Here is an 8,319-nt window from a genome sequence, read left to right on the forward strand (position 1 = left end):
AAAGGTGATAATCTCCATCAAACGATTATGATCATAATATGAGTGATTATGATCCCATCATAACATCTTTTCATATCTTGTGACATTTATGCTTGCATGCTTTTGTTTTCACAAACTTCTCGTAAATCTTTGTTACTTTTGCAACATTGATTCTAAGGTTGTGTGATTTGGCCATCTCAAGTGATACAAGTGTTGGCAAAAACATTCTAGATTGTCTTGATCTAATTTTTAAAATTAAAAATTGCATAGAATGCTCTAGAATCTTATATTTTAGTTTGCATTGCTTGCTTTAGAGGGAGTTTGAAATTGCCATGCTTACTGTTGTAGATATGTGTTTGAGATTATATCTTGTGTGCATAAGTTTTTCTACCGCTTGTTTGAAAAATCATCTTTCTATGCATTTTGATACCTTGTCAATAAATTAGGTTCTTTCTCAATACCTGGCCAATTCATCGAGCTTCATAGCTTCATGTTTTTTTTTTTTTTTTTAAATGCATATGTTGGCTTTTTTTTAATATACTTCACATGTTTAGGTCCTAGGTTAGTAGTATAACATGTTTTAATCTTCCTTTGCTTAGATTACATGATTAGGGTCTATGGTTGGATGTACACTATGAACATGCATATAAGCATAAACATTCTTTAATGCATAGGTGCTATGATGCAATGAGGTAAGTGACATAAGTTATGCATATCAATATGGACATGCATCTGTTTGAATGATGAGTATGATTAAATATTGTGATGTCATGCTTAAGTGTTTAAACATGCTTGTCCAAATGTCTTGATGCTTTGATGATTGGATATGAATGTGTTGATGTTACTACCTCTGATAGATGAATGCTAAGTTTTAGGGATAATATGCCATGTTGTTTGTTTAGATGCATATTAGTGTGTGCTTGGGTTTAGAGTAGCTAATTAAGAGACCCTTTAATAGGACTAGGATTTGGAACACAATGAGCGGAGGTTGACCCACTGGGCGAGTGGGATTGGGTGCCTAACACCTTTCCATCCTCATACCTAAATTTTGGACACGTGCTCTAGTAAAGACTAGTCCTTCCACAATGGGGCTACATATATGGTTCTTAGACCTAGTCTAGGTGGTAACTCCATTTACACCCTTCACCTGGTCCAATCTATGCCAAGGCGTACTTCCTATAAGGAAATCACTGCTCATCGTATTTGCGATGTTGGGCAATTGCACCCACAGATATCCCGAAAGCCTATGAAAAACTTTTCAAAAATCCTGAGAAATATGAAAAGTTTTATAGGTTGGCATTAAAGGAATCAAAGTAATCTTGAGATTTAAAGAGAAAATCTATCAACTAAAGTAAAAGAGGCAATCGAACCATAGGAGCTCTTAGATTCTAGAATAACTCCTTAATTGAGAAGGCCAAGAAGTCAGATGCCGAGCTCTTTCATGTGCATGCTCAACTTGAGAGAATTTCAAGTGCAAAATTGAATAAAATGCTGAGCTTTTAGAAGTCTTTATTAGATAAAATAAGTTTGGGGTATGTTCCTTCTACTTATTCTCAATTTATTCCTAAACATATTTGCCATAATGTAATTTTTATTCCTACATATGATAATGATCAAACTGAGAATATTGCACCAAAATGTGACATTAATTTAGAGGATAAAAATGTTAAGGGTAGATCTATACTAGAAGCACCTCCTCAAGGTACACCTCTGAAGAAAGAAATTAAGAAGGATAATCACCACTCCTCAAATAAAAAATTTCAACCCAAGAGAGCTCACTTATGTCAACACTATGGCATGACTAGACACACTCGTCCCCACTGTTACAAATGGCTTGCTAGATAAAAGAACAACGGTGGTTCTAGTCCTAGATGACAGAGTTCCTTTCATGATTCTATGTCTCCTCTTGGTGAGCTCATTCAGGCTCGATCTTTCCTCTTGAATCTTCAAGGTTTTTTGTCCTTCACCTCCCAAACATCAACCATAGAAGAAGAGAAACTCACCTCCTCCACAATCACTGTATGGAAGGAGAAGGAAGTTGCTCAGTGATTCTCGATCTTGTTGTCCATTCTTATTCTTTCTATTCTTTCAAACCTCTTTTGTTGCATTTTGCATTTTGTTGCATGTGTTATGTCTAGTTGTTTTATGGTTTATGTTGTTTTTGTTTGCTCTCTTTATTTGTTTATATCTTGTTCTTCTTTTGTATTTATTTATTTTTACATAGAAAAATATAAAAACAATGTGTGTTTGTGTATATAGGTGCTTGTGTACTTTGGGTGGCCAATGAAACATGGTCTTGTGAATGTGTATCACTTGTAGCTTAAATAAGCATCTTTATGCACAACTGAGTATTGTGAGCATTGTGGTTCTTTGTGTGATTAGAGTTTACGAACTTATCATTCATTCTAATGTCTGTATCACTCATTTTGATGGAAAAGATTAGAAAATCCTAGGAGAATGGCATAAATGACCATCTTACCACTAAAACTCGTCAATCATGAATACCATGTGCAATTCATAGAATGCATGCTATGACAAGGTTTAGCACTTGCTCAACAAGAGAAAGGGATTAAAAAAATAAATGGTATCTTCTTTCCTCTCTCTTACATGCCCATGTTTTAATAGCATTTTTGTGCTTCAAATATAATCTTATTCAATATATATATATATATATTTGATTGCAAACATGTTTTTAGAAGATGTTGGAGTTATAGGATGTATCTCAAAGGTGATAATCTCCATCAAACGATTATGATCATAATATGAGTGATTATGATCCCATCATAACATCTTTTCATATCTTGTGACATTTATGCTTGCATGCTTTTGTTTTCACAAACTTCTCGTAAATCTTTGTTACTTTTGCAACATTGATTCTAAGGTTGTGTGATTTGGCCATCTCAAGTGATACAAGTGTTGGCAAAAACATTCTAGATTGTCTTGATCTAATTTTTAAAATTAAAAATTGCATAGAATGCTCTAGAATCTTATATTTTAGTTTGCATTGCTTGCTTTAGAGGGAGTTTGAAATTGCCATGCTTACTGTTGCAGATATGTGTTTGAGATTATATCTTGTGTGCATAAGTTTTTCTACCGCTTGTTTGAAAAATCATCTTTCTATGCATTTTGATACCTTGTCAATAAATTAGGTTCTTTCTCAATACCTGGCCAATTCATCGAGCTTCATAGCTTCTTTTCTAGGTTTTCTCAATACCTCTCTGACACTTCCTCGATCTATCAGGAAAATTTTCTAAACTCACTATTTGGTGATACCTGGTCGATCTGTCGAGAATTTTTGCTGTCAACACCTCTCCTCAATACCTCTCAATCCATCAAGATTTAAAACTCAATACTTCCCCAATCTATTGAGACCACATGTTCTATATATATTCAAGGGTCAATCCGATTCATTCCAAACTCTCTCCTCAAATTTTCTTCGATCTCTCTTAATTCCTCTCAACCCTTTCCATAAAAATCAAGCTTCCTACCTTGATTTTAGCCCTCTCGCTCCTCAATCCTCTAGGTATGTGGTTCTAATCTATTCCATTTATGCATTTTCATTCATTGCATGCATTTTTAAACCTAGGTTTTTAGATTTTGGGGGTTTTGTGAATTTTCACTTGTTTGGGCTTTGGGTGATGTTGCTTAACTCTAATATTGCCATGTATTGTATTTCATTGATGTTTATGAGTATTTTCATGCATTCTCTAGGTTTGTGTGACTGGTTATGTTTGAGTCCTGTAGTTTGGAATGAGTTTTTGCCCCATTTGTAGAAGATATTTTTGCTCATGTCACATGTTCATGCATTCCCATGCATTGTTCATCTTTTTCTTTTTCTTTTCTCTTTTTTGGCTTATCTTCTCTTGTTATCCCTCTCTCTTTAGTCTATCTTCCCATGGCACCCAAAAAGAGCATTCCTAAATCTAATCTCATTTCTCGTTCTGCTTCTACATTCTCTATGATTCAAACTGCCATAAAGCTTTTAAGGAGAACTTCTCTTTGCATTCTATTCATGCTGAACATTAGATTCTTCTATCTAAGCTTTTAAACACTATGGTACTTGAGTCATTTAGATCTCGTGGATGGGACTTTCTCTATGAACACCTAGTTGCCTACCCAAGTGTGTTTATATAAGAGTTCTACTCCAACATACACACTATCGATACCTCTATACACAAGTTCACTACGAGTGTTCATGGTACACGTACCTCTATTATAAAGCTTATCTCTGAAGTACTCTACATTCCACAGGTCGTTAACCCTGATTACCCTAGTTCACCAGTGCTCTCATCTCTTCTCAAGAAGCATTAGACTCTCATTTTATGAATGTCCATGTCCATCTACTTGGGGTGAAATCCTTAGTATGGTGACACGTGACTTTGCTCAAAATCCTGGGATTTTGAACATAATCATGACATTCATACTCATTCCTCAATCTCACTATAATAAAATCATTGAGACTCATGCTCGGTTTCTTTATTCTCTACTGGAAGGTTTATCCATAGAATTTTCTTCTCAAATGATACTATTTATTCTAGATACATATCTTGATACTGCAAATCGTGAGAAGCTCATTTTTCCTTCCTTCATTACTCAACTTCTCACTCACTCCTTTGTCTCTTTCCTTTATTTTTCTCCCTTTTATGTCATGGGTGCTTTAGAGGAAGTGACTCTCTCTAGGAGATCTTTATAGCTAACTGTGAAGGTCAAAAGGCCTCGAGATGATCCAAATCTTGCCTAGCGAGAAGAGGCTAAGATCCGAGCTGCTGAGGATGCTACTACTCATTCCTACCCATCATCCTCTTATGCTCCATCTTCTTCTTCCATGATAGAGGACAACCTAGCTACCATCCATAATCAATTGCAGCTTGTGATAAGGGACATTGGGCCCATCTGAGAGATTTAGGCCTCTCACAATGATCATTTAGGCTATCTTATTGATGAGATGACTTAGATGAACACTCATATTGGTCGCATTACTCGTTTCTAGTCTTGACTTGGAGGTTTTTCTCCCTCTCCAAAGCGTGACTCTTCGAATGCCTCTTTAGATAAGGGAGATGATGGTAATGCTTCTTCTTTTGATGATGAGATGACCACCACATAGTGATCCAACTTTTTCCATTGTGACAAAAAAATGGAGTAGTTGTAAAGTAGATAGGCTAGTTTTTAGGGGGAGAGTGCATTGAACAAACCTTTTTGCCTACATTTGAGCTTGTTAATATATATATATATATATATACATATATATATACATATATATATTTGTGTCTGTGCCTATGTATGTTCTTCTTATCTCTTACATGTGCTTTCTTTTCTTATCTCTTGTTCATGTTATCTCTTTTACATAAGTTGTCTATTTTTCACACTCGATGCCTTGATGCATCTTGTTTAGTGTTCAGTTTAAAGAAAGTTTGTAAAGCCATATTCATACTTTGATCTCTCTTCTTGCAATGTCTTTCAAGAGTTCAAGAATTAGAGTAGACTTTCTTCCTCTTCTTTTTTAGGTTTAATCTTGAGTAGAATGTATTCTAGGACACTTAATGCTCTTTAGTGTTTTGGTCATGGATTTCCAAGGGGGATATTGTAAGGATCATATTCTTATGTAATTGGCATATCTTATGACAAAACACACTCTGCTTGTAATTGGGTAGTATCTAAATGGTTTCAAGGTTGAATCATCAAGTGGTATCTTAAAGATAAGAAGACTACTCAAGCTATAGTGTAGAAAAGGAAAAAAAAAAAAAAGAAGATCTTGATACCTAGTTTCAAACCTCTCGATCTATCGAGATTTAATGAACCGTGATATCTGCCTTAATACCTCTCGATTTATCAAGCCATGCAAATTTCGACTATTTAGACCTGTTTACAACCCATGATGACCAAAGTCTTCTAGCGTTTCATGCCTAAGGTTTCTAGAGATATAAAAGACATATTTTATAACTTTCATCAAGAGAGAAGATAGAAACAGGGACATATACTATGCTACATGCTCCTATGAAGTTGCTGTGACTCTTGTTTGCCTTGGGCTTTTCTACCAAATTGCTTTCAAATCTACAAGCATGGATTAAAGAACTTTGCACCCAATAACAACTCTCAAGTTGCTAGAGTTAGTCTTGTACTGAGATCTGTGCAAAGGTATTAGTCACATACTAGGATCCATGCAAATGAAGAAATCTTCTACAAGATCAAGTCTAATTGGGGATTGGAGCAAATGTTCAACTGTAGGTTCGTATTTTGTCTTATGAAGGTTTTCTCTATTTGTTAACAAATCACCATGTCAAATTTAATTTCCAATGCACTCCAGTTAGGATAGTGATTTGTTTGTGCCTCCATGTTATTGCATTTAATTTGAATAATTTATCAACTTGGGTAATTAAATTAATTAATTGTGGTCAATTTATAACCAAATACTACATATAGCTTCAATTCCTTTTTTTTTTTTTTTTTTTGAATTAGAAGTAACAAACTATTTATTTCCAAGGAAAAACACTTTCTTCCTATACTAAGAAAATTTAATAAAATACCTATGCTAATTTCAGAGAAATTTTAAATAATTTTCAGCAAACCTCTACCTGGATTTAAATGTTATTAAACTATCTTCCTTCTCAGTTGTGATAGCTCTAGCTTCATCCAAGCAAGCTATAGCCAAGATGAAGACCATATTTCTTAGTTACGATAGCTCTAACTTTATTGCATAATGTACAAAATCATCAACTTCTCGGACCATAAAAGAATGACTATTTCTTGTTATATCAGAAGCTCTATTTTAATAATTTGTTAGAATTTGGAATAGTGAAAGCAAATCATATAAACAAAAAAGTAGAAATATCCGCACTAGCTAGAAAATAAGATTTAACATAGTTGACAAATTTCATCTCTGTGTCCATAGGCAATGTCAACTAAATATCAATTTGACTATGTATGTTTGGATTTGGTTATTTTATGGCTTACTTCGCTAGGTAATATCAAATTCTTTAGAATTATTTTTTTATGAGTAATTATGTATATATATATATATATATATTTTTTTTTATCTAGCTTGCTTTTAACCAAATACTACATATAGCTTCAATTCCTTTTTTTTTTTTTTTTTTTGAATTAGAAGTAACAAACTATTTATTTCCAAGGAAAAACACTTTCTTCCCATACTAAGAAAATTTAATAAAATACCTATGCTAATATCAGAGAAATTTTAAATAATTTTCAGCAAACCTCTACCTGGATTTAAATGTTATTAAACTATCTTCCTTCTCAGTTGTGATAGCTCTAGCTTCATCCAAGCAAGCTATAGCCAAGAAGAAGACCATATTTCTTAGTTACGATAGCTCTAACTTTATTGCATAATGTACAAAATCATCAACTTCTCGGACCATAAAAGAATGACTATTTCTTGTTATATCAGAAGCTCTATTTTAATAATTTGTTAGAATTTGGAATAGTGAAAGCAAATCATAGAAACAAAAAAAGTAGAAATATCCGCACTAGCTAGAAAATAAGATTTAACATAGTTGACAAATTTCATCTCTGTGTCCATAGGCAATGTCAACTAAATATCAATTTGACTATGTATGTTTGGATTTGGTTATTTTATGGCTTACTTGGCTAGGTAATATCTAATTCTTTAGAATTATTTTTTTATGAGTAATTATGTATATATATATTTTTATCTAGCTTGCTTTTTAAGCAAAATAAGTCTACTCAAATACACACTATATCCATTACAAATCTATATTCTATATATATAATAATAGGAAAAGCTGAGAGAAACTCAAATTAGAATTCTAAATTAGAGTTCCAATTTTGAGCCATGTGTCCTAAATTATTTATTTTTAAAGAGTTTTATTTCTTAATTTTAGAATCAAATGTGGGATCACATCTTAAATATTCATTCAAGTGAGTTATTAAGTATAAAAACCAAAGAGTTTATAATAAATGAGTCGTAAAAAAAAAATACTTCACAATAATTAAAAAAATATATGGACAATTTACATATTATACCTAGTAATATCTTTAGAAAATTTTTTAAAGAGTTAATAAAATATAAAAATGACTATCAATAGTATTTATATAGGAATTATATTATGCATCTTATTGTATATCTTTAAGTATATCAATGCATATAACATGGAGTTACAAGCTAGTATTCAACTAATCACAGGCCTCATAATAAACCCGTACAAATCTAATGAAAACAAATCAACCCAAGTCCTTTAAAGCCTTAATTACAATTAACTCACAAATGACTAGGACATCGATTAGCCCAAAAAGCTATAGACATTAACATTGGGTGTGCTATAACACCCAAAATGCTTTTTAACACACCAAAGAGCAAAAACATGA

This window comes from Quercus suber, unplaced genomic scaffold (assembly GCF_002906115.3).
Source record: "Quercus suber isolate HL8 unplaced genomic scaffold, Cork oak 2.0 scaffold_838, whole genome shotgun sequence".
In the NCBI taxonomy this organism is placed as follows: Eukaryota; Viridiplantae; Streptophyta; class Magnoliopsida; order Fagales; family Fagaceae; genus Quercus; species Quercus suber.